Raw genomic sequence first — 26,004 nt, 5'->3', positions numbered from 1 at the left:
CAAAAATAATCTCCTTTTATTGGTGCTCTAAATTAACTCGTGAAGGAGTGAGCCGAGGTAAATCAAAGCTTTCATACAGCAAGATCCAGGGATTTTTTACTGAGTGGTAAACGTTTTCTCTCTGTGAGAACTTTACTGTTTCCTTCCTCTGAGAGAGTCTGTGCTTAGAAGCAAAGAAAGTAGCTCAAAGCAGATCTGTGAGAATTCATTTTATTTAACAAAGACTCAGTGTAAGCCCCAAGTGTGGAATATGTAAAATTTTATAGGCTTTCCTAGCCTCCAAAGTAATTTGCGTATAAATAAAGAGATAAATGAATAATCTCCAACACAAATGGCAAGATAGTGGCTGTCACTTCCTAAAAAGGCAATAAACCTGAGTCTGGAAAAGGCCAAAGACCAGCATTCCCGGTGCCTTATGCTCTGTGGCCCTGGGACTTCACAAGCCCCCTCTCCTTTGCTCTCAGACAGAGCCCAGTGCGGGTGTGAGGTACCTGTGGGTCCTCTCTGTCTCTCTTTCTGCACTGCTTTTGGGCACGTCCATCACCACTGATGGAGGAAACTAAGATACCAAGGCATTTCTGTGGAAGTTCAGAGAAAAGCACGCTTATCTTTTATTTCTCCACATTGAGTATCTTTAATGGTCCAGAAAAATTGTCCTAAGTTGCACTAAGCATTTGCTATAACTTCAACTGAGATTCCAGTAAAGGTCCCATAGAAGGGAACTAAAAGAGCATTTTACTCAGGATAGAAGTGAACAGAGAGGGTAGGGCTCTGCATATTGAGAGGAAAGGTGCAAGTTCACATGCATGTGAGAGGAGAGCATGTGCCCAGAGGGCTCTGAGGATTTCTCATTGATAGGAGAAGTTGGATCTAATAGGAAATATAATTAAATAGGAATGAATGTGTCCCAGTGGAAAACACTTCAAGGCTAGCAGTATGGAGACTTTGGGTCTTAAGTCTAAAGAAGAGAATGCTTTCCTTGGTCTCACTGTGGCTGAGCAGCTCCCATTTTCCCAGCATAAGAGAGTGTCCTTTCCCCCTAAGGACACTTAGTCCTTCTACCAAGTGTCTGTGAACAGCAAGATAATACTAGCATCAATTTGTTCTGTAAAGGTTTCGGTAAAAAGAAAAACAAACCAACATCAGCTTGTCCTGGTGTGCAGTATTTATGCGGCACCTTGTTTTGAGCAGCCACGACTACAGTGCAGCTATGGGAAAGCCCTTGGTGGGATGAGACCCACAGGCACGAATGGGAGCTCCGGCTGCAGTTATTTCTGCAACTACCTAACTGATGTGCAAATCGCTTCAGCTTCCTCATTCTCTCTCTCTCTCTCTCTCTCTCTCTCTCTCTCTCTCTGTTTCTTCTTGCTTGGAAGTCTGTATGGCACAGTTACTGCATTGAATCATGTTAACATCAGTTCTGTTTCATATCAGGCCTGCGGAGGTATCCAGCAAACCCTCCCTACCCTCGCTGAAGAAAGAGACTCTGCTATTCCACGTTCTCACACTACCCAGAAGGTCAGACTATCTCAGCATCTATCCAGCTTACCAGATTCTGCCCGTTTCCTACCTTAGTCTATAAAGCTGAATGACAAATTGGAAGACCTGATGCCTTTAGCCCCCTCTTAATTCCCAAGTCTGATGTTATTGTAACAGCACAAAAATCCTTAGATGTTATCACACTTGATTACTATCTATAGGAACCCTTCAAGCACAGCTGTTTCTCATTAGATGCCAGTGGCTGAAAGCATTTGGTTACTAAAGGAAAAGGAAAAAAGAAAATCAGTAAAGTCTTATTTACAATCTGCTTTCATTGATTTGGCAAGGAAGTAGCAATCCTGAATTTAGAAAAAGATGTGCTTTGTACAAAAAACATGAACACTTTTTTTTTTTTTGGTACTAAAGATTGAACCCAGAACCCTCACACTTAGTTACGTCCCCAGTCTGCCCTTTTTAAAAATTTTAAATGTTGAAATGGTCTCACTAAGTCACTGAGTTGCAAAGGCTGAGTTCAAACTTGAAATTCACCTGCCTCAGCCTCCCAAAATGCTGGGATTACAGATTAATATGCTTTTAAAAAACAGCAGTACATACTGTGAACATATTTCCCTGGCATTAAGAACCATCTCAAATCTTACTTTCTCCATAGGATCATACATACTTCTCTGCCCTTTTGACTAGCTTTCCAATATGAAAACACAGTTATATAGGGCACATGTGTCTCTCAAATGGGCATATACATCATGCATGGGCATCCTGCACATACCCAGAACTTTCATAACAATAATTTTCACCCTACATCTCACAGATAAGACTGTGTGCTCTCCAGCTGAAAGTCTTTCACCTTTCAGAAGCTGTGGCCAATGTGAGAGACACAAACTCTTCTTACCTATTATAACACTTGACCTGTGACCTCCACAGGGTGAAGCAAGGCTGGATTCTGTCTGCCAGGAAAACCAGAGAAGGAATTGCATTTCCCAGAATACGTTGGTTTGATCACTTATAAGTTCTCTTTCAATTTTGAAGTTATAATTTTTTTAATTCATTCAAACAACGGATTCCACCATTCTCCTGCATTTCATATCTTGACAGGTACCATAACAAATGCAAGTGAGAAAATGAAATCTTACAGTGCTGACATTTGGATATATTTGCGCATAGAGTTCAGACACAATTGCGCCTGGAAACCAAACTATATGTTACTAAAATCCTTTGTGGCAGCAGTTTTTTTCCAAGAAAACTGCAGAGTTTCTTTAAAAAATTAAAGTTGTCTTTGCTTTGTGGAATATCTATATGGCAAAGATAGTATTGTCACTTCTTGCAGAAAACATGAAAATTAGGAATAAAATCCATGTAAGAAAGATGAAAGTACTGCTCCTGACTATTATTAGTGTACATTTGCAATATACAATAGGGCTGTTCATTTTGGGGAATTGGTATGTGCATCTCGTATACCCGCATCTTTTTTTACCCCTTTACTGCCAATATGGCACTTCGTAAGCACAAAACTCACCTGCATTTCATACTTTGTAAGCACGCTATCTTTGCCTCATGTCTAACCTCCCCCTACTCAGATCAGATTTCTCAGAGGATTTTTCCTTGACCCTCCATCACATCTTATAAACTTGGTCCACTTCGAGTGTCTTATCTTTTCTTTCCCATTTCCAAAGAAATTGTTAAGTCACAAAATTGCCACATCCACTCTATGATCCACCTTCCATACTATTATGCAATTCCTTATTCCTAAAGGTTTTCTTTTAAGACACGGGCTGAAACAAGTTTTACCTAACACATACTTTCAAGTTCTTTATAATGGATAGTTGAGTTTAGTGGGGGTCAGTGATAGGGGGACCACAGCTCAGCAAGAAAGCCAACTGTTATTCTTTTCTGGACCCCTTATAAGTAAGGCAGTGCTGCCATATCAAATATCCTGTTTCCTGAAAGCCTGCTTCTGAGATTGGTGTGTGCAGGAAATTACATCATAGGAGAATTCAGTCACACTGACCCTAATGCACCCCCATTCCAGCATTTGCCCTCTGACCTCTCCTCCCTAATCACATTTGCATGCTGTCTCCACTTTTCATAGTATATTTAGAACCTTTCTACGGCATAGTCTATGTTGCAAGTCATTTATCAATGCTAATTCATCTCTTCGCACCGTCATTCCTTTGAGGTAGAGCCCTGTGATTAGTAAATCATAACAAAGCCATACTATTTGGCTTTTCTATAGCTTCTGTCTCCTGAGAACGCTACACATAGCAGAATGGCTCAGGTCACAGAGGAGTGGGGAGGAATGCCATGACCAGGCTGAATGGAATAAATTGAAGGTTGGTTGGAACTGAATCAAGACTGTGGTGTTAACATGCTGAACTATTTAGGAAAAGTTCACTTAATGATGAAAAGCAATAAGGCTGTCAAAATTTGCCTGGAATATAGGTAGGATTAGGCCAGCTCCTAAAATTCCCCAAAGTACCTCTGGGTCAAGGGCTTTCTGCAGAAGGTAAGCATTTTTGATTATATAAAAATTCCAAAAGTCTCAGTTGCAGAAATATGTGAAAAAGTAAATGTGTGTGTGTGTGACAGAGAGAGAGAGAGAGAGAGAGAGAGAGAGATTCATTTCTTTCCATGAAGGTATTCTACAGTATCCATTTCAATCTTCAATACTTGTCATAGATTATCGCTTATCTTTAAAAAAAATGATTCTCCAACTAGGAGACTCAAATCCTTAAACAAAATGAGAATTCTGAAATAAAATACAGCTTCAGCTGTTTATCAAATGCACTCAGCAATTTAATAATAACATTAAGGTGATCTTTTACAAGGGAAATTTAGCTACATCCTAAAATATAATTCAGCAGTGAATCAAAGAAGGATATTGCATTAAGCTTACCAATCACACTTATTAACAAAATTTAAAGCCTTTTAAGCAACTCTTCAAATTGAGGATTCAATCAAAAGTGTTGAAACTGTAGAAAATTAAGAAATTGGATTCTAAACCTTTAATAATTTATGTCTGTTACTAGGAAGGTTTTCTAACCCTAGACATTGTTAATATAAATTGATATTCTTTCCTAGAAAAGTAAACATGAGTAGATCCTACTCCAGTCTTGGACTGCCAAGAACAAAAAACAACTCTTGTATTATGTAATTTGTTTCTCTCTCATCCCATCACTTTCCACTGATATTATATTTATTTTTCTATATATTAGAGTCTAGATTCTAGACCCATCTATAAACTCTTGTTTCTTAAAGAACAATGAACTCTGTATCCCTCCCTCTGAGTGTTTAATACAGTGGTAAATACACAGTAATTTTACATTAAGTATTTCTTGAATAAATGTTATAATAAATCAGATTAAAGAATGCCTCCCCCAAAAGCAGGCCCCATAGTTCCGCAAAACCTACTACTGAAACTCAACTACTACAGCACAAAGCTTATATTTTTATACTTTACCTTAAACCTTTGGGACTATACTCATTTACTGTATATTAATTAATTAATTTATTTTCAATACTATATTTGTCACAATATACAAAATAGAAGAGGAAAAAGGGGTAGTGTTTAAAAAGAGGGGAAAAGGAGGGAAGAAAAGAAATAATAGAACTGAAGAAATCAGTTAACATAATAATATATCAGAAAAATATGAGAAAAAATAAAAAGATGGAATCAGGGAGGAAAGAGGAAAGGAGAAAGGAGGAAAGAGACGGAGGGAGGGAAAGAAACTTTTCCCAGCGATGTCAGAATCCAAGTGGCAACTCTATAAAAGCAAGTTGGTTCTCATTATTTATTTAAGTTTGACTTGATTAACGCTGTCAACAGTCTCTGAAAGACATTACTTTATATTTCATTCCTGGGTTGGCTAATAAACATTTCTGATCCAATTTTTGTTTGCCTGCCAACAGCCATCCCATCTTTTGTAGTTCATTTTATTCATTCAGCAAACACTTTTTGAGCAACAATTATCTAGGCACTAGATAAAATATGACTCTCACTTGGAAGTCTTACCCTCCTCTCAGTCTTGCTACTTGGGGCACCTGTTAGTGCTGTTATCCAACCTAAAACGTTGGCAAGTACCTCTTCCCCCACAATCAAGTCTTTTCTTTTTCTTTTTTTGGTACCGGGGATCAAATTCTGGTCCTTATGCTTGCAAGGCAGGCGGCGGAACCATTGAGCTAAATCTCCAGTCCTTTCTAATGGATTCATGAATTTCCATCGAACCAATTCATGCATTTCTTTGTTCTAACATCGTGACAGCCCCTAAAAGAAGCCAACTTCCTGTTGCCTTTTTATATTTTCTGAAAATTTCATCTCTCAGTATAACCTGTAAATTTCATTTATTCAGACTTTTCCCAGAGTTACACTTCTAAGACCTCTCCAGTATATATTCCAGTTGCCCATATTACTCTATCCAGACCCAATAAAAACATTTGAATATTAAAATCCAATTTAGGGAGGAGGAAGGGAGGTGAAGGGGATGAAAAAAGAACTAACAAGTGTTAGGTACACGTACCAACCTCCCATGAGGAATGCAATCATTATGTACTGCAAACATGCACTCATAAAAATTGAATTTAATAAAAATCAAAAATGCAGTCCAATTTATACTATAATTATTCCTCACACAAATTCTCACATATGGGCAAAACTTGGCGAAGTTGAGTTTTACAAAATATGTATTTTCTCACATTTTAAATTTTTTTTTTTTGTACCGGGGATCGAACCTCAGATGGGACCTTGTGCTGACAAGGCAGGCGGTGAAACCATTGAGCTAAATCCCTAGCTGTCACATTTTAAAATTTCAAAAACTAGACTACTAATGGTAACTCCTGATTGTGCTTCTGAGTATGACTATGAATAAGGGCTAAGACCCAAGCCACTTCCCTGGGGGCGATGTGTCTTTCAGAACCACCCCTCAGTCTAAGTGATGAAACCCCAGTCATCTCTCAATATTCCGCTCAAAGTTTCAGCCTCCCATGAAGTTTTTCTTTACCCATTCAGCTATCAACTCCATCCTCGTGCCCCTTCTTCTCTCTGCCTTGGTTCTGAGACAATGACAAGTGGCTGATAGAGGGTCTTCCTCTGCTACAGTAGGAGCTGCTTGGCAGCACGGACCAGACTTGTCGAGGAATAAGTATTTCCAGTGTATGGGACCTTGTAGGTGTCTGGGAAAAGCAGCATGAATGGCCTAGGAAGGAGCAAAGACCTCTATGTCTAATGAGATGATAATCAAAATGGCAGGCGGGATGTAGAGTTTTCCAAGTGAAGTATGACATCTATAAGAACAGTATTTCATAAAGATGAGGGATGCCGACCTAATGCTTCTTAGTCAAAATGTAACAAAACCCTTACCAAGTCTCCTCTCAAACTTCCAATCAGTTGCTCTCCAGACCTCCATACACTTTGTCCCAATGCCACAATCCAAGCTCTGGGCCCTGCACAACCCACACCTCACCCCATATCGCCACCTGGTGCCCAAACCAAGAAAAATATCTAAGAAATGAAAATGATATTTTAAGGTCATAAATATTTGGACCCTGGAACCATACACTGAAAGTTTTTTTTTAATGTGTTTCTTAGCAGATGGCCATAAACAAGATTAAATATACAAATCTGTCTCAAAACACAGCCTTATTTCCACTCACATCTTTACCAAGAATGCTCTCAATCCTTTCAGCCCTGTGAAATTCCATTTCAAAACCTTTTATAGTAAATAAACTATATTTTGTCATTTGCATTATGTAAACTCAAAATTGCCATCTATGAAGACATATAGCTTGTAATAGCCAAGATTGTGTCATTCATTCAGCTCTTTAATGTTTTGTCCACTATGTTCTAAGAACTCTGCAAAGATAACGTGCTAATGAAGCGTAACTTTAAATCAGGAAAATTTCTCAAATATCTACCTTTCACCCAGATTATATTCATCTAGTTTGAGCTGACCTATCAGTTTGGAGGTACAGTGGTAAATTCTGTTGTCAGTAGAAACCAAAAGATGAATAAGGTATAACAGAAATTTTTATTTGAATTGGAGTTACCATAAAATCACCAACTGAGTTTCAGTAATAACATTAGTGATTATATGATTAAGATGGGGGGGATAGTATCTAAATCTGAGATTCTAAGCAAACAATTCCTCAGAACAAGAACAAAGTTTTCCAAGTTCCACAGTAAAATGAGGGAAATAAGCACATCATAGTAAACTTTTGCATAAGTTAAATACACTCATTTATTTTTATTTTGAGAGTACAGACATTTTATTACTTTGCGGCTCTAAGGGCTTTACTTTTAGGAGACACAGTAGAAAGTAGGAAATTTATCTAAAGGTATTTTACTTAGCTATGTAAGAAGAGGTCTCACCTTTTAAAATAAAATTTGCTGTTGAATAAATTTCTAATGTCTAGATTTAAACATGATTCTGAAATTAATTTTCAAGAAAAATTAAAGGTTGGAAAGTTGAAAATATTTAATGCTATCTTTAAAAGTAAATTTAAAATGTTCTATTGATTGATTTTTCAAGTGGATTGGTTAAATAAAATAAATTTTCAAAAAAAAAAACAGAAAAAGATCAGATATCTTAGTTTTCTGCCTCAGTATAGTTCAATTTCAGTAATAAACATTAACACTGTGGAACATTACCCTTTTCTGACACACACTATATTTTAAGTGTGTTTCTTTAAGTTTTTATTTTCTGGGTCCAAAGTCAATAGGAGGCTCTTGGATTTATTTTATCTTCTGAGATACTTAACAGAAAGATAACGACAATATTTTTGAGAAGTATAACAATGAATTTAGAGGTTACACAGCAATTAAATGGATTTATATCCTAAATTCTTTGTCTTCTAAATTATAGAGTAAGCAACATGTTTTCTCAGTCAAAATACTCCTGTTGCTTAGCTTTAAGCAAAATCTATTTATTATTCCTAATTCTTCTCTTCTTTCTTTTTTCCTTGTCCCTCACCACAAAGCTTTCTGGATTGAGTAGAAGTATTTGGTCACTTGCTCTTTGACCTGAAAGTCTTCTGAGACTACATATTCATTTTGAGAATGAGTCCCTTTAGTTACCTAAAGTGTCCTCAGACTAAATTGTTTCCAGATGTTTACAAATATTTCAAGAAAATATCCAGAGCCTTTATGCCTGAGTGATAAAGGACTCCACTGTGTCTGTTCAATTGTAAAAAAGTTCAGGTATTTATTATAAAATAACTTTGATTTGACAGAGACTTGCTACAGGCCTCGCACAACGCTAAGGACAGTCGGTGCACTATCTCCTGTGATGCTCTCTGAGACGCTATAAGGAAGGCACTGTAACCATCCGAGTAGAGAAAAGGAGAGTGCAGCTCGGACAGCAACTTCATAGAACGAGACATAAGGAAAGGTTGCCGTGCCAGGCCCTCGGTCTGCATCCGTGTCACGCTGCGCTCAAAGCCGAGCTCTTCTGCTGTGGCTCTAGAAGGGAAGAATTTACACATGCTGTGGCCCATTCCTGAGCATCCACGAAGACTGCCTCTAAGAAACGCAGAGCGCCCAAGAGGTCTCCTTCAGTTCCAACAAGTAGGTGCTTCCGATGGGCTCGCGCGTGCATTCGCTTTCCACAGGCTATACCTGTGCAATGCCGCGATTGTCTCATTTTAAGAAGCAGCTCTACCATCTAACATGTGAGGTTTGTAATTTGCCTGTTTAGGTTTTGTATTATTTTTCACTCACAGTGTTCTGACATAAAATGAAAGAAAGGGGGTGGGGGAGAAAGGGAGGGGAAAGGCGGGAGGAGACGGGGAAGAGATGAAGAAAGAAAAACCCTAAACGGTTAAGGTGACTGTTTTTAAAGTTCTTTTTATCCTAGAAATCATGTTTTGTCTGGTTGTGCTATTTAAAGTGTGATTCTCTGGGGGTGGGGGAAGCCATTACTGTGTTGGTAAGAAAACTTGAATGACTTGCATTTGGTGTGGAGGTGGGGAGGTGCCCAGCCAGTTCGTGTTTGTTCTGCCTAAGGGAGAGAAGCAAGCGTAACTCTTTACGGGACGCTCAGTAGCCCAAAGCAGGAAAGTAAACAAAGTCTGTGCATTTATGCTTGCAGAAATTTAAATAGCTTTTCATTTTTATTTAGCTGGGGGCACATTCCGAACCAGTGTTGCCTAGGTATAGTTCCCACTTTGATTCTCAAAGTGCAGTAATGAAGTGAAGAAACTACGGCGTGGGCAAGTTGAGGTAGCAACTGCAGACTTTGAAAGGAATCCATGGCAGGGGAAATCCACATGTAGGCGATGAAGAGGTGGCTCTGTTAGTTCTGGAAAAGTCTCTAAAGGCACTGGTTGCACAAGCCACTCAGGCCCCGTCTCCTGCCAGTGCTAAATGTCGTCTATTCATTGCCACTGCTTCCGCTTTTCTCATCCAACAGCCTTCCCCGCCCCCTCCCTACCCGCTCAAGGCTAGAATTCGCATCCGTGTCAGAAACCACTGACCTTGGCAAGTCGCATTTTTCTTCTTCGGGCTCCCCAAGGTACTACAGAACTCTCAGACTTTTGACCTTGCTGAAAACCATGAGATTATTTAAACGAGAAATTTTCTTCTCCACTTCCCTTCTGCTTCCCCCACTCTCCAGAGCTGCCACAGTTTCTCTAAAGAAAAAGCTGTGTTATAAACAGACCCGCTGCTTTTGCCCCTCAGGGTTTCTGGTCTTCTAGGCCAATGTTTCTTCCAAGCCGCCATGCTCCACTCGCCAAACCGTATTTTTTTGTACCTCTAAGTAAAAATCTACCAGGCTTTTTAAAATTTAATGCTGTTTCAAATTATTTTGAAGTGAGTTTAATGCTGGTGAAAGGTGCCAGATCGACAGCCTTGGAAACAGAGGGTCTGTATTTTTTACCTATAACAGAGTGAAGCAGTGTCAGCTACTGCCGAGGAAACTCCCCAGCCTGGCCCTTCAGCCCCAGGAGGGCTCTCGTGGAACTGAATGGGTACCTGTCCCATTGAATTTGCTGCAGCGTTCACTCTACTTAACACACAACACTCCGACTGGTCGTAAAAAAGGAATGTTCTATTACAGTTAGGCCTCAAATCCTGCACCCAGCTTTTGTACCCTGCCAAATATGAAAAACGTAACCTTTGAAACCACAGCAATTTGTTACCCTGTCATTATTCTACGGCTTTGTAGAATGTTCATCAGACCTCGCGCCATACTTGTCCTTTCCTTCATGTTGTGTTCTCCCGAGAACCTATGACTTTCTTAAACAACAAGCAGGCATCGTCACCTCCACTTTCTAGATAGGCTTCAGAGGCCAGGGATGGCACACAGAGGCAAGAATGGAATCCAGATTTTCTGACTCCAAATTCTAAGTTCTTTTCATCTTCACCTACCCCAACGAATAGTCTTTCAATGTCCCATCCTGGAGGAAAGGTCCCATACTTTACCCCCCAGTCCTCTCCCTTCTGACTAGCCTGCAGATTATCTCACAGATTCCCTGGTTTCAAGCCAGCCTTCTCAGGATGTTGAGGGGTTCCTTGGTCAGCTGCTAGTCCAGGCTTGAGTCACCCTCTGACAGGACTTCCCAAGCCTGAGCTCAGTGGCCTGTCAGGCTGCAGGCCTAACCCACTCACACTGTCCTGCCTTTCTGCATTGGGGGATAAACAGGACTGGGATCCAGCCACAGTTGGTGCACACTCATTCTTCCTGACCCAATTTCCTCTGTTCCTTTTCCTCATTAATGAAGACATCTGCAACAGCTCAGAGGAACAGGTGAACCTCAGATAACCTTAAATAAGCTGTGATCTAATCCAGTTTTTCAGTGGTAGGTAAGATATTTATCAAATTTCCTATGCTGAGTAAGTAATAAGCTCATGGGCTCCAAATTGATATTTGGAAATCAGGTGACTCTCATCTTGTTTCCCAGTTCCATCTATATGATATCCAGTGTTATTTTTCCACTGAATTTTTCCTGCATAATCTGCTTACTCAGTTTGTGCTAACTATAACATATCATTGGCCAAATTATTTTTATTTTCCCCCATTAAGTTTATTGGTACATTTAAAGCAAACAATACAGTTACATTTATCATTGGGATCTTGTACCCTTACATGATATGTCTTGGTTCTTATTTTTTCCCCATACCCCTGCCTTCCCTTTGCCCCCCTTCACCCTCCCCTATTTTCAAAGACTTTGTTTCCATTTTTTCCTTTTTTCACATTTTTTTCTTTATCCTTATTTCCTTTCCCTCCCCTTCCCACTTCCCCCTTTAGCCATTTTCTTCCTACTTCTCACTGTCGATTATATCATTTGAACCTTATTTACACTTTAATTTTTTCACACCAGAGAAACTATTCGGTATTTACCCAAGTGGGTCCTATTGCCAAATTGTTTTTAAAATAATGGAAAGTATACTGGCTTTGTTGGTAGGTTCCAGAAGCTGAAAAAGATGATATAATGCAGCATTCTTAACTCTGTCATGATACCCCATGTTGCAGAATGCCTGAGGTATCTGGGGTTCAAAATCATCTTGAAAAGCTGACCGAATAACTCATCTGATAGTTTCCAAATAGTGGTTTCTTACAGGTTTGAAATATCCACAGACTGGAATCGCTTCAGGGTCACAGAAAGTTCCATGTAGAAAGATCTGAAAAAAAAGTTGTGAGCAAGCCACGGTGAAACAACTTGTCTTCCCTGGGAAAGGAGGGCGGGTCTGAGAAGCGGGTCATTAGGGAATGACAACAGCAAGGAGCCTAGGTTGCTGATGAAGTTTTGAACTGGATACAGCTAGGAGTTAGAGGTAGCACTCAACGATGGGGAATTGGACAGGACATTAGGTTGGTAGGGATCTACGATCTCAAGATTGGAAGTGTTGCATTAGGCTGAGTGGCGGCTGTGTGAGGCACAGTATTGGCTTCACCTCACCAATTAGATGACAGAGGCTATGTCATAATTCTTTCATATGCTTCCAAGAGCTTGGCCTGGTGCTAAATACAATAAATATGTTAGCAGGATGGCCTGTGGTAGGCAAAATTACCTAGTTTCAACTCATTTGACTATAATTTTGACTTCATTGTTTAGAGAAAGATCTGGTTTCTGAATCTTAGCTCCATTAGCACATGTACTGTAAAGAGCAGGGGCTGGAACCCAGGAACACAGATGCCTCTTAGGACATTTCGGGTACACAAGTTTTCACACCTCTGAATTGTAGCCTTTAGCAATGCTACTTTGTGATGTTTTGCTAAATTACAAAGAGGCTCCTTTGGCAAAATTCAAACAGAATCCTTCCTTTCTGGGAAAATTACAGGCAGTACCTGAATTATAGGCTGGAAATCTTCAAATAAAGAACTAAAGAACACATCACTCCCATTTCATGCCCTGCTGTACACAGCGACTCTCTCCTCTACCAGCTGTTCCCAGGGAGCTCCCCATAGAAAGCCCTGGACATTTAAGAGACATGGGTTCAGAAGGATAGAAGAGACTAAAATCTGGGTGCCATGAGTCAGTCCTTTGGGCCATCTGCCCAGCTCACCTGGACCCTTCGGTCTTCTGAGTCTCTAAGGTGAGCCCCTGGGTGCCACCACCGCTGCTCAGGATACTATCCAGAGCTGGCTCATGATGCCACCATCTCTCACATGACTTTTGCAATAACCTAATTGTTCCTTCTTCCTTCTCAAATGTCCACTCTCCATAGAGCAGTCAGGTTCTACAGCTTAAATCTCTCCAGTGGCTTTGCACTGCCATCGCACTTTGAATATAGACCTACCTCCTTTGATCTACCATCTTTCCCTTGTGTACCTCTTGGCCCTTGTCTTCTAACTCCACCATTTATTATCTTCCTGGCATATTACCCTTCATCCTGCTCTTGGAGATACCCAGGTTGTTCCTGCCTCAGTGTCTTTGTGTTTATTGTTCATTTCCTCTGGCTGGAGTCTCTTCATCCCCACATGCTTAGCTCCTTTTTTTTCATTCAGATCCTTCCTCAAATAAGCCTGTTTCATTTCCTCCATAGAACCTATCTGTAGTCATAATCAAATTATTAATCTAGGTGTTTGTTCATTTACTTGTATACTGCCTCGCTCTCTCAGAAGAATATAAGCTTTATGTGAAAAGCATTGTGTTTCTTATATTCACTGCTCTTTTCTCAGCACCTAGAATAGGTATATAGTAGGTACCCCATATGTATTTTTTAAATTTATGAAAAAGATTAGTGAGAGGAAGAGACAGATGGTGGGAAGCAAGTCTGCTCTGCAAATACAACTGACATAAACCCAGGTTCTCCGTCTGTTGTATCAGCAAGTCTCAGGTTGTCCACGCTTGGCTGTGTTTGACCAAGTGATAATAGTTCAGCACAGTATTGCAGCCATGTGTTTATCTTTCTCACAGGGAACTCTAAAGAAGGAGGGTGAGAACCGTGACTGAGGCATCAAAGCCTCCTCGGTGTTCTTAAAGAAACCAGGCGATGAGACAGTGCTCTAAAGGGCAAGATGAGAGCATCAGCGGAGAGCCTAATCCAGATGCTGATGGCTGAGGGAGAGTGTGGGAGAAGATGACTCAGAAACGAAATCCATGTAGTTCTACACTTTGCCTAGCACTGATCCTACTCCAATATAGAGGGAAGGGTCATAGCTTGAGGCGCAAAGCCACTTCCCTCAGGTGGCAATGCCCCAACTGCTTCATCAACCCTGCAGCTCTACTCTGTCATACATTATAGTCATTCACAGGCTTCCTGGGTACCTAATCACATTGCATTTGGATAAATTTCCAGTTCCAAATGGCTGATTAGAAGTGGCTATCTGAATCTTTGAAATAAAATCCAATTCATGATTCTGGAAAAGAACTTCCTTCCTACAGCAAGAAATTCTGGACTTTTCCCCCCACACACCCCGATTTAGTCTTCAGTTGAAGACTGAAGGTATTTGTCTCATTCCTATTTCTTAGGATCAAAGCTCACAGGCTTTGGTGGTGTATTCAAGGTCATACATGTTGGCAAGAGCTATGGTCAACATGAACCCTCCCCCCCCCTTCAGGAAAGATCTCCAACTCTACCTTTCAACCCACTCCTCACTGGAGTTCATTGAAACCTGTAAAAACCTCAATTTTGCACAAGATATCAAAGGATCTAGTGCCATTAGGGAGTTTTCTTTGCCAAGAAGTCATTCTCTTCAGGATATTTTGCCTTTTAAAATCTGTATCCCAATACACAGTGTGAGTCTGCAGTTGCACTAACTCTGTATTTACTTAATAAATGCCACAGGAATGTAACTCTACAACCTTCCAAATTTTCTAGCCATCAGATGATAAGCAAGAAAATAATGGAATACAGTGGACCAGAAGGATCAATACAAGTTCTGATTTTGTTAATAACTGAGTGAGGCATCAAAAAGTTGTTCAGCCTCTTGAAACCCCTCTATATAAGTCCTATAAATAATAAACTGGGGGTGATAAGATCTACCAGTCATCATTCTTATGAAAATGTTAACAGCCTACTTGGTATAAATCACCCAGAATGGTACCTAGTCCATGATGAGTATGCAGTAAATTAATTTCTTTCTTTTAGTCCCCCATCCTACTGAGAGATTCAAGGGTACTCGTTAAATGAAATAATTTCTGAGCTAGAGAGTCAAAAGCAAAGAAATACAGAGAGATATCCAGAATCCTCTCACTTACTCAGAAACTTCTTTGTTGTCTTATCCATACCTTTTGGATTTCCATGGATCAAAAGGCATAGAACCATGCTTCACAGTTACTTTATGGAAGCCAGTCTCACATGGGGAATTATCTTTCTATGGATGCACTCTGCTTGCTACTCAGAAAACCGTTTCTAAACTGGGAGCTGCCTTTGGTAACTGCTCTCCCCAAAGGAAAACTCATTGAGAAGGTAAATCACCAGGATAACTTTCAGGACAGTCACACCAAGACCAGCATCTGCAAGGCCTGAAAGGTGAGGTGTTACGACACTTGGTAAATGACTTCTGACATACTCACGTATGTAACAGGAAGATTTGCAGGAGCATAACCACACAGCTCCCTTGGGGGATACAGCCAGTGTGCTACACAAATGATTAAATGTAAAATAAACAAGAGCAAGCTGTGAATTATGGAGTTGTAATTCCACCAAGGGGGGTTCCAGTGATGTCATAAAGCAGTAGAGCAAAGTTCATGTCACCAAAGGATCCCAGATGGGCTTAGAGATCTGGAATTCGGTAATGGTCTCTGCTATAGATCTAGCTCCAGGAAAGCCTTCACCTCTGGTTTTGGTCCTTCCCATCTCTGCAAGGGCCCTCTTTTCTTGCTCTCCTTCTCTGAACTTGCTAAAATCACAACCTTCTTTTTTTTCTAAATGTAGTTTCTTCTCATCAGTCCAATGGTCTACCAGTTAAGACAGGCCAAAAAATCACCCTTTGGACAGTGATCTCTGAGTACATGTACTTCATTAGAAAAATGAGGCCTGATATTTAATGCAAAATCCACTGAGAACAACAGCCCTGTCACACTTAAAAGGTGACAGTGGAGACACAACTTTTGTATGTCCCAAACCCAGTGTATGCCACTAATGAAATAAATTTAGTCGTCATTAAACAAGGCACATTTAAAAAAGTCATGGTGAAACTTCACATACAGCTTCCTTTAATCAACATCGAAGAAAGGGTAAATTAAAACTTGGCTGTATCAGACCATATAGAAGATAAGGAACCAAATTTCAAAATATTACAAATATTGTGCTTTTATAAACCATCAGAAGTAACAAACTACTTATAAAAAGGGGAAGATAGAAAATACTGTCATTTCATTTCCTAAGTGGTATGCTTTCATCTGAAAACTTATTTATTCTTAGAACTACTTTGTAAACATTAGTATCCATGTGATAAATGTCCACTTTTTAAGACACGCTTTTGCTTCCCAGAACAAGTGCAGAGATAATGAACATCTAAGATTAGCTCTAAGATTTTTACATCCCCTGATAGTCACCTCAAATTGTTTAAATCCCAGGCCCTTTAAGTGCTGTATGTATGCTCTTTGTTTCTCACTTATTTGTTCATATATTTATTTATTCAAAAACTGCTTATTAGCCATTTGTAGTAGGAGAAGCACCATCATCAGTGCTGTAAGGTATAAAACGACCCCCTGGTCCTCAAAACTGCATGCACCTGGTTGAAGAGTCAGGCCTGACACTCAGGAAGAGTAGCAGTAACACACACGATGCCATCAGTGTCACAAGGAATGTTCCCTACCACTGACCAGAGGAGAAAGTGGTCAGGGTCAGTGTTCTCAGACTTCGTGCTGGTACCTAACAATCACTTGGGATATTTGACGCACATATATTGCAGAGATTCTGAGTCCCTGGCCCGGGCCTGGAATCTGCATATTAAGATCCCTTATTTCATTCCAGTGCAAGTGAGCCAGGCATCATAGTACAGATGTACAGGATTAGTGTGTAAGCACATTAGAAAAATAATAAGATGCTTTGCTGTTGCTCTTTTATCTCTTTCTCTCCATCATTTGAGATGAACTCTGTATGGAAGAGTCACAGAAGAAAGAAATGAAGAAACCAAGGACTGAGGGAAACTTTTTCTAGAGAAGAAAGGACTCCATGCTTTCCAAACAAGAAGAGTAACCAAGAGCTACCTTCCTCCCAAAGTAGACTCTACATGATGTAGTAAAGTGAGGACAGTATTTTTACAACTACATACACTTTTTCCTATATCAGAACTGCTACTCCCAACAGAGTTACGCACATAATCTTTGCCTGATACCCAGTTAGCGTGTTTAGGGAATGACCTGCATAGTTCTTAACATAAGGCTCATGGTGAGCTGCTTCTCCAGGCCACGAGCACAAAAACCTGGCAATAAACTGTTGTCAGAATGCCTCACCCGCAGGGGCTGGCTTTCCCCCACATGTGCCACAGCTGTTAGCCATGCTAATGTATTGCCCAAGAATGCCAGGGAGATTTTATTGTTAACTTCTTGGTTAAAAAAAACAAAAACAAAACCAAACTAGATACTTCATGGTATAGAAACGCAGTCTATATGTCTTTCGGGCTTATCAGATTTCAAAGCAGTATGTATGAAAACAGGTCACATATCAAATCGAGGAAGCATTTATCTTCAACTAGTTAGGGTATATAAATCAGAAAAAGAATAACAACTTTATATATAAGTGCAGTTATCATGGTATTAGTCATGTAAAAAAAAAAAAAACCCAGTAAGTAAAAGTCACAAACATCTCAGTGGAGGCGTACATTAGTGCTTTGTTGGAGGCACTGTCCTACTGAGAATGTAACATGGTTAGTCTCCTGCAAACCTACTGGCATTGTTAGGGTTGAGATAAGGAGTCTCGATACTTGTACCCAAGCACGCATCGTATAGTCTCCATACATTCAGGAGCTAAACAGAAAGAAGGAATTTGCCTTCCTCAGGCTGTGTACTGTCTCTAGTGACGGCTGGAGCAAGCAGGACTAGGAAAGGTCGGAGCCGTGTGAAGTAGCAAGAGCTCTGCATGAGTACTGCATGCTGAAGAGAGGAAAGATGGACCAAGAGGGAGGACGATATCAGGAAGGTCTCGGCCAAGCCCCTGGCTCTGCCTAGCACTCGTGATGGGGCCACATGAACATGAGGAAAGTTGCCAGGCCTCAGTTTCTAACTATAGATTAAGAACAGTGTCTCCTTAGCCATGCCGTGAGTGACTTGCTGTACGAGTGTGACTTTTAGAGTATGGGAATGGTCTAATTTGGTGTTGTATTAAATGGCTTCCAACATTGGTCGGGAAACCACATTAGAAAAAAAAAAAAATATATATATATATATGCCTGGAATAAGTGTTGTCAGAGATGTCACAGAAGTGGAGAAAAAGGAAAAGGGCCAAGCGTTCATTTGAATGCTTTCAGCGGTGAGGGTGTAGGGTGCTAGGCACTTTGCATTCATTATTTCCTCATTCCAAATAATGAACCTGTGTATCAGATATTAATAGGCCATTTTTATAGATGAGGACAGTGAGACCTAAAGATGTGTCTAAAATCAACTCGCAAGTAAATAGTAGGACTGTAATTTAACATCAAATTCTCTAAACCCAAAGTAAAACACATGAAAACTCCTAATGTCCTTAAATCTAAATGATTTTGTACTGTGTATGTGTGTGTGTGGGGGGGTGACTGAGGTTTGAATCTAGGACCTCATGCATGCTCAGCGCATGCTCTACCACTGACCTACACCCCACCTCCCAAAGATTTCTCACTTTTGAGGGTTTGGCATAAGTCTAATGAAATGCATTTTGATCTTTTTACCTATCCTTGGTAACATTATAGCAAATTCTCTGCACACATACACTTAGCTCTTTAGTTTGAAGAATTTCCACAGGCACAATCTTTGGGCCCAGTGCAATCCATGAGGAAGACAGCACAGCAGTTGCCATCAGCTCATAGAGAAGAATAGGAGGAGGATTTAGAAATATTTGTGCAATATTTCACAAATATTTGTGAAATGGCATGCTAGACTCTGCCTTCCTGACCCACACCATTTCACTAGACAGCGATGCCTTTAAAAGAATCTGGTTGGCATCAAAAGTAGTGGGATGCAAGGCAGGCTGCAGAACCACTGAGCTAAATTTCCAACCCCTAGAAGTAGTGGGATGCGATTAAAAAATTTAAATGGGATCAGAAGAGCAAGATTCAAGTCACTTCCTAGTGGCTTGCTGTAATTCTCCATGCTGCAAGTTTCTTCTCTGTGAAATAAAAGTATGCAAAAAAAAAAAATAGAAAACAATTATGCTATCTTTATCTGCGTCTCAGAATTGGCACTGTAAAATATAAATTGGCTTTGTTTATATGTTCTTACAGTGTGTAAAGTCCTTTCATATTTTATCTCACTTTAACTTTCATGTGATTTGTATTTTATGACCAAGTCAGTCTCAGTTTATACAAATAATCAGGGAAGTGAATTAAGTAAAACAGCAATTTGGGTATGTTAATTCAGTTGAAATGACTACTTCCAGACCTGTCCCAACAAAGGGTAAAGTCCCTGCCTGTCCGTGGTAGTCCTGAATCTTCAAACCAAAATAACCAAAGCAATATAGAAAACAGATATTCTCACTAACTCAGGGAAGGAGAATGTTGAGGTAGGGGGAGAAAGAAAAGGGAGATAAAAATTTAAATAGTAGTCCATATATTCTGAGTAAAACTGATCACATTTGGAAAAATCTCATCTTCCCTGAGGGAAGTTGAGAACTAACTGTAACAGTCAAACGTGCAGTGGTATTATTTTCTGTTTCTCTTGTCAGACGGGATTCAGTCTTTGAAATATGTCTAGCAAAACTGCAGATTTCTGACCCATGATTAATGAACTAAATTACGTTTTATTTCTTAAATGTGTTGAGGATTCATCCTGTGGCCTTCCCCCGATCTTGAGGATTAGAGCTGCTGAACAGCACATCTGGTTATAGGCACGGAGCTCTTTGGGTGGTTCCTTTTCTTTCCTCCCTTAGAAAGAGGCAATGTGGAGAAATGCAGAGACTCTTATTGGGCAAGAGTAGTTTTTAATTCTCAAGAACTGGTGATTACTCTTTCTCTCTTTCTCATAAAAAAGAGAAACTTTTTAAGGTACATGATACTTCTAATTATAAATTTAAAACTTTGACATGAATTTGTTATCACATGTTAATACTTCATCTAAAATATTTGGATTCAAATGTTTGAATGCCATCTTTCCTGAGCATTATTTTAAATCAACTTCCTAATAATAATTTTTATCTGTCTTATAGTTATCACTTTAAACAAAAGTTCATATCTGGATAAAAATACATTATCTTTGAATCTTGTAAGTGCTTCTATCTCTGTCGAAACATATTACAGTGGCTTGAAATATGCCTCTTTCACATCTAGTATAGAGAAATAAATGCCATTTTCCTCCTTATTGTTCTACAAAAGCACACATGAGTCTCAAGACATTTAATAGAAGAAATTTCAAGACCCAGGGACTGAAAATAAGGCAGAAACTTTCAGTTCTCTGTGATATGTCTTACCCCACTGTGCTCATTTTGTAAGCTCTTCCTTAGCATTTAAAGACTTGTGAAGAGTAGTTTTCTAAATGTGGTCTAGGAATATCTTTTAGATATTAGGCACTTTCCACTTTCAAAGCAGACATGTTCTTCTATCTAGCAAAGATTCCCAGCTAAAACAAGCAGAAAAAAAAAGAAAGAAAAAAGGAAGGAAGGAAGGAAGGAAGCTTTACTTGGAAGAATTCAGAAGGACTTTAGGGATGGAAATGTATCCACTGGGACCTGAGACGGCTGAGAAATAATTGTAATTCTCAGCTAACATAACCCTGAGGAAAGCTTTGAGTGTTGTTTTTGTGTTTGTTTAATTTTTTCAATGAGAACAAGTAAGTCAAATGATTTTCTTAATTTGAGGGAAACATGATTTCTGAAAATAGAATTTAAAATTCTTCCACTCATTAGAGAAAAACCAGTAATCAAGAATATTAATACAACTCCAAATTACGTACAAAATTAAAAAGAAAATATTTTAACACCAAAAATAGTAACTGTATCTACCTTCAGGGTCATGAAATATAGGTTACTTTGCTTTTACTTTGAATTTTTAATGTAAAATAATATATTTTTATAAAATGAGCACATGTCATACTTGGGTATCATTTTTTTGTCAGTTCTTTTTGTTTGTTTGTTTGTTTTTGCTTTTTTTGTTTTTGTTTTTTGAGACAGAGTCTCACTATGTAGTTGAGACTGACCTGGACCTCACTACGTAGCCCAATCTGGTCTGGAACTCACAGTGATCCTCCTGCCTCAGCCTCCCAAGTGCTGGGATTACAAGCATGCATCACCACGCCCGGCCATTTTGTCAGTTCTGAGGATTGAACCAAGGGCCTTCACGCTGAGCTACAACCTCAGTCCTTCTTTGATTTTTTTTATCTTGAGCCAAGGCCTACCTGAGTCCCTAAATTGCCCAAACTAGGCTTGAATTTCAATCCTTTTGCCTCAGAATCCCAGGCTAACAGGCATGCACCACCACACCTAGCAATTCTTATAATTTAAAAAGTTACCCGTGCGTGGAGGTAAGACAGTAGAACCCCCACTGTACAGAAAAAAACATTTACTGTATTTGCTTACTGCAGTTGTGCCATACGCTGTGAAATGTATTCTCCCCCAAAGACTCTAGTCTTAAAATTCTCCAGGTAAATTAATAGTTGTGAAATATTTAGAAAATATTTAAGCAATACTTACGGGGGCACTGGTCATTTCTAGACTGTGCACTGAGGAAAGGGCTTTGAGGAGTCTGGAATTCAACAGTCAAAGAAGCTCTCACAAAGTATGATGGGGGCAGAAACCTGGACCCTTGCATGGGAACACATGGAGCAAGGACATTTCAGAGAAGAAGCCACAGAAGCAGAGGTTAAAATAAACTAACCTCACTAGCATAGGAGCCAGCAGGAGGGAAACAATTCCCATGTCCACTGTTGTGTGTGAACAGGCAAGTAGCTGGAGCAGGGATGGAATTATCAAACTATAAAGAATGACTTTCAAAAGAGGATAAACAATGCATTCTTGATGTAGAAAAGAATAAAAACAATGGCAAGTTCTAAACGAGGAGGGGGTATGATTTTTAAGTAATGTGCTTGTAGAAGAAACTAATTCATCACTCAAATCATTCAATAAAATGCTTCAAAGATGGATTACACCCTCGCCGTTCTTCGCCTGCACATGGAGGAAGACAAGCGTGGATACAGTGGCAGGGTGGGGTGTTACAATAGTGCAGGTGCTAGAGGGTTTAAGAGTAGGTAGTCTGCTTGTGAGTTTAGAAAGTGAACTTGCTGGGAATATGAGCTGGGCTACGCAGAGGCATGGGGAGAAGAGGGTTGAGGACTGGTCCTAAAGCGTCTGAGTTTTTTGCACGCACATGTTAAGACACAGAGGGAGATCTGTAAGAGGATCACTCTGGGGCAAGGGAGCTCATCAGTTCCACACTTGTTGTTTTTGAGGCTGAAGCCCTTTGGCAATCGTCAAATGAAAAATGTCACATTTAGGTCCTGCAGTGCCAGTGGGGGAGTCTTAAAGCTATAACCTGGGGTCATTAGTACACAGATGGTCATTGAAACGGCAGGCTCAGAGGCAAAGAGAATCGAGTGGGGGAGAGAACAAAAAGAGTGCTTTGGCTGGATTAGAAAGCGACTAGATTGACTGAAAAAGAGGAGCTCATTCTATTACTTACAAAGCATTAGTGAACACAGGCAATATTTTGACAGTTGTCCTGGCGTTACACAGCTGCTGCAACCCAGATTAGTATTTTGGGAAGTGGCACTGGTAGCAAATGGAAAATAAAGTCAAAATATACATAACTTGAATGTTACCCCCCAATCTAGATCAATAGTGACATGAAAATGCTAATGTACAAAGGTTTCACTCCGAGTTATAGATGTAGATTCGATCTCTAGTCCATTGGGACTTTACATATCATATATTTATGAGGAACCTCAAAAAAGAATAGAATGATAACCAATCTCCCAAATCATATTCCCCAAGAAGTCTCCAACTGGGCTGTTATAAAATGAGTTAGCGGAGAGGAAAAATGCATGTTGATGTCTGGCACATTTCAGATAATCAACCTAGCAGAACTCTCTTTTTCTGATTATTCAAAAAAACCATTTAGGGGTCTCTAGAGCTCCAATCCCAGTTTTTCCTGCAGTGCACAGATACTGGACAGACTGCAGAGGTAGAGGGATCATGGAAAAGAAAACCGACACAGACAAGGATGGACCAAACTCCCTCATGACCCTCCAGTCCCAAGCCAGTTATGCCAAGGACTTTGCAGACTAGAACTGAATTCCTTTACAAATGTGTAGAACTTTGAGAAATTGTGCTTCTCTCCATGCACCCAGTGTACTGGTTAGGCCTTAACACTGTACCCAGAGTCAAGGTCATTAAACTGAGCACATCCTGGCCCAAATTTTTGAGTAAGTTGGCCCCATTGGCCTTTAAGTTGTATATCATAAGTCCTCTTTGAAAAAAATTGTACACACACACATTTAGAGTACTGGGACAGCACCATCTGCTTATTTATGACTACATCACCTTCCAGCACTGTGAGGTCCTTTAAAATATAATGACATGACTGATGATGAGAAATTAAGTGAATGAGGTAAATGCTCAGACAAACGTCTGTGGGAAAGCAATTTGCCTTGGAGTTCTGACTTTGTGCTTCTGTTTCTCACGCACACTGCCACTCGAACTATCATGAAAGGTACGTATTAACCAGAACCCACGCTGAGAAGACAATATCTTCATTCAGCCAGTTTGTTGTTTCCTCTTGCTCACACCCCAAGTCGGGGTAAGAAGGGAAGCTAAAAAAATTTACAAAATTTACAGAGGGGGCTAAGAATTGATTCCCTTCTATTTTGTAAATTCTTGAAATTGTCATCTGAAAAGAGACCAAGAGTCAGGTACAGGGACTGGAAATGATTGGGGGACGTGCAATTTTCAGGTTCATCCAAAATGTGGGGATAGTTATTGTTCTTTCTCTAGAGGAAAGAAGGTTTCTCTAATGCAGGGCCTAACTCAAAGGGGTCAGATTGTCTGCCCTACCTGAAGGGTCCAGGTGCTCTGAGGGTTTCAGGGGGCCGATTTGCAGCAACTCTCTAACACAACACGGGCCAGGTCTCCCTGTCTCACATCTACCCCTTCCTCCTGTTCCTTCAAATACCAGGAGTTCAAGTACACAAAAATCCACCCAGCTTGCCCAGATCAAACCCTCTTTCCCATGGAGACTCCAGCTGTGCTTCCCCGGGCCCATCCTCCTGGTGCCTCTCCTTCTCGCCCTGTGAATCGAGTGACATGTATGTGCACGACCCCGTGAGTGTCTTCTACTCACGCCATTGACCGCTCCCACGTTTTGCTACCATATGTGAGACGTCTTCCAGGCTGTATTTTGAACACAGGTGTCCCAGTCCGGCCTGGAGCGTGCGCCCCCTTTTGGCGGGAGAAGGCAGGAGGCGTGCAGGGCCCTGCCGGGTCCAAGCTGCGGCGCTGATCATGAGCCTCCTCCTAGAAACCTGAAGGCTTAGGCCACGGTTCAGGTGGGAGTTTGCACCTTTTCCTGGGAAGACCCAGACCATTGAAGCCCCAAATACTGTGGGTGTTGTGTAAGATGAGAAACCTGCATTGAATTAATTCTTCTACCTGTTTCATGCCTACTCCTTGCACAAAGGTAAAGCAAGCCTTGGTGTGAACTCCATTCCTGCATCAAAGTTTCAGTATATTTCCCTCTTTCTTGCCCACTCATTAAGAAAACATCCAATTTCTTGTAAATAAGTCCATGAAAGCAAAAATAAAACAGGTATAGGACTTGTCGTTGCCCTTTCTAATGACTTAGATCTTGGAGATTCAAATTAACACACATATTCCAAATCTATCATTCATCTGAAGCTAAACCTACCTGATATTTATTAATAATCTTAAAAATAAGTCTCAAACTTCTTGGGATTTAGAGCTTGGGATATTATGCTGTGTAGCAGAGGGGCTGGAGTATCTAGTACCCAAGTGATGTATTCTGAACATAACCGAGACTGTGACTGTATTCCTGAACCGATCCTGATTGTCCTCTGCCTCTTCTGAAATGCCACTTGTGTATGTGGTTGATTTGTTGATGTGACATGCCCTTTGCTTTCTTTCACAAAGTTCCCTTAGCTAAGCATCGTTCGTGCCATAATTCCCTCCCGTGTATTAAAGTGGCTCTCACCCTTGTAATTAGCCTCACATTTTTTTCATTAAGAAAAAGCAATCCCAGGGGCAATGAAATATAATAACCTTTTTACATCTTAAATTTAAAATTGATAGCCCATCGTTGTATGACTACTGCCTCGAGGCTGCCGTGGTACATCAGACAATTTATACTAAGAGTTACTGGTACTCAGACCACAGTTGCCATGGCCGAGGGCTCAGCAACTTCACAGCGAACGTGCTAACCCAGAAATGCTGGTGACTGTTTGTCCTCAGTCCTCTCTGAAGTGTATTTCTGCATACACTGGTTTAATAAAAAGCAGCAATTAAAGCAAAGGAGATTGTGATGCTTCGTTGATGTTTTTATGACTGTTTGAGAGTGCCGGTTTTTAACTGGATGTTGTTAGCCTACACAGTGTGATACTTGATTTTTCGGTGATAAAAATTCAACGCTGGTGATATATGCATCATCTTTATCTTGTAGAAAAGAGAACCGAAACACATCCCCGGGAGTGGTAAATGGCTGCCTCAAAGTGAAATACAGAATCGGAAACAAAAGTCCAGCCAAACTGTCACACGGTCCATTCACAGGTAAATGTTTTAACGTGGAATAGCTGCACGGAGTTGGGCCCGTATCCAATTTTTGTTTGTGTTTTGTAAATGTCTATCTTTAGCTTTAAGGATCCTATTGATTATGCTTACAAAGACTTGGCTAGAGAATGCTGAGCCTCTGCATTTTACTTTTTCTTCAGGGAACGGTACTCTTCCCCCAAAACAACCTACTCTGTTGTCTGCAATAATCGCAACAGTGCACATAA

General features: G+C 40.2%; 1 long non-coding RNA gene across 1 annotated transcript; it reads left to right on the top strand.

The window, feature by feature from the left end:
* Positions 1 to 1,439: 1,439 nt before the first annotated feature.
* On the top strand, positions 1,440 to 26,004 carry LOC104856332. The gene is made up of 4 exons (XR_778594.1): positions 1,440 to 1,518; positions 8,719 to 9,052; positions 25,671 to 25,777; positions 25,939 to 26,004. It is a non-coding gene; the product is annotated as an uncharacterized LOC104856332 (long non-coding RNA).

Source organism: Fukomys damarensis, unplaced genomic scaffold, assembly GCF_012274545.1.
Source record: "Fukomys damarensis isolate Sample0158 unplaced genomic scaffold, DMR_v1.0_HiC HiC_scaffold_19, whole genome shotgun sequence".
In the NCBI taxonomy this organism is placed as follows: domain Eukaryota; kingdom Metazoa; phylum Chordata; class Mammalia; order Rodentia; family Bathyergidae; genus Fukomys; species Fukomys damarensis.
This window is presented reverse-complemented; position numbering and strand designations above follow the sequence as displayed.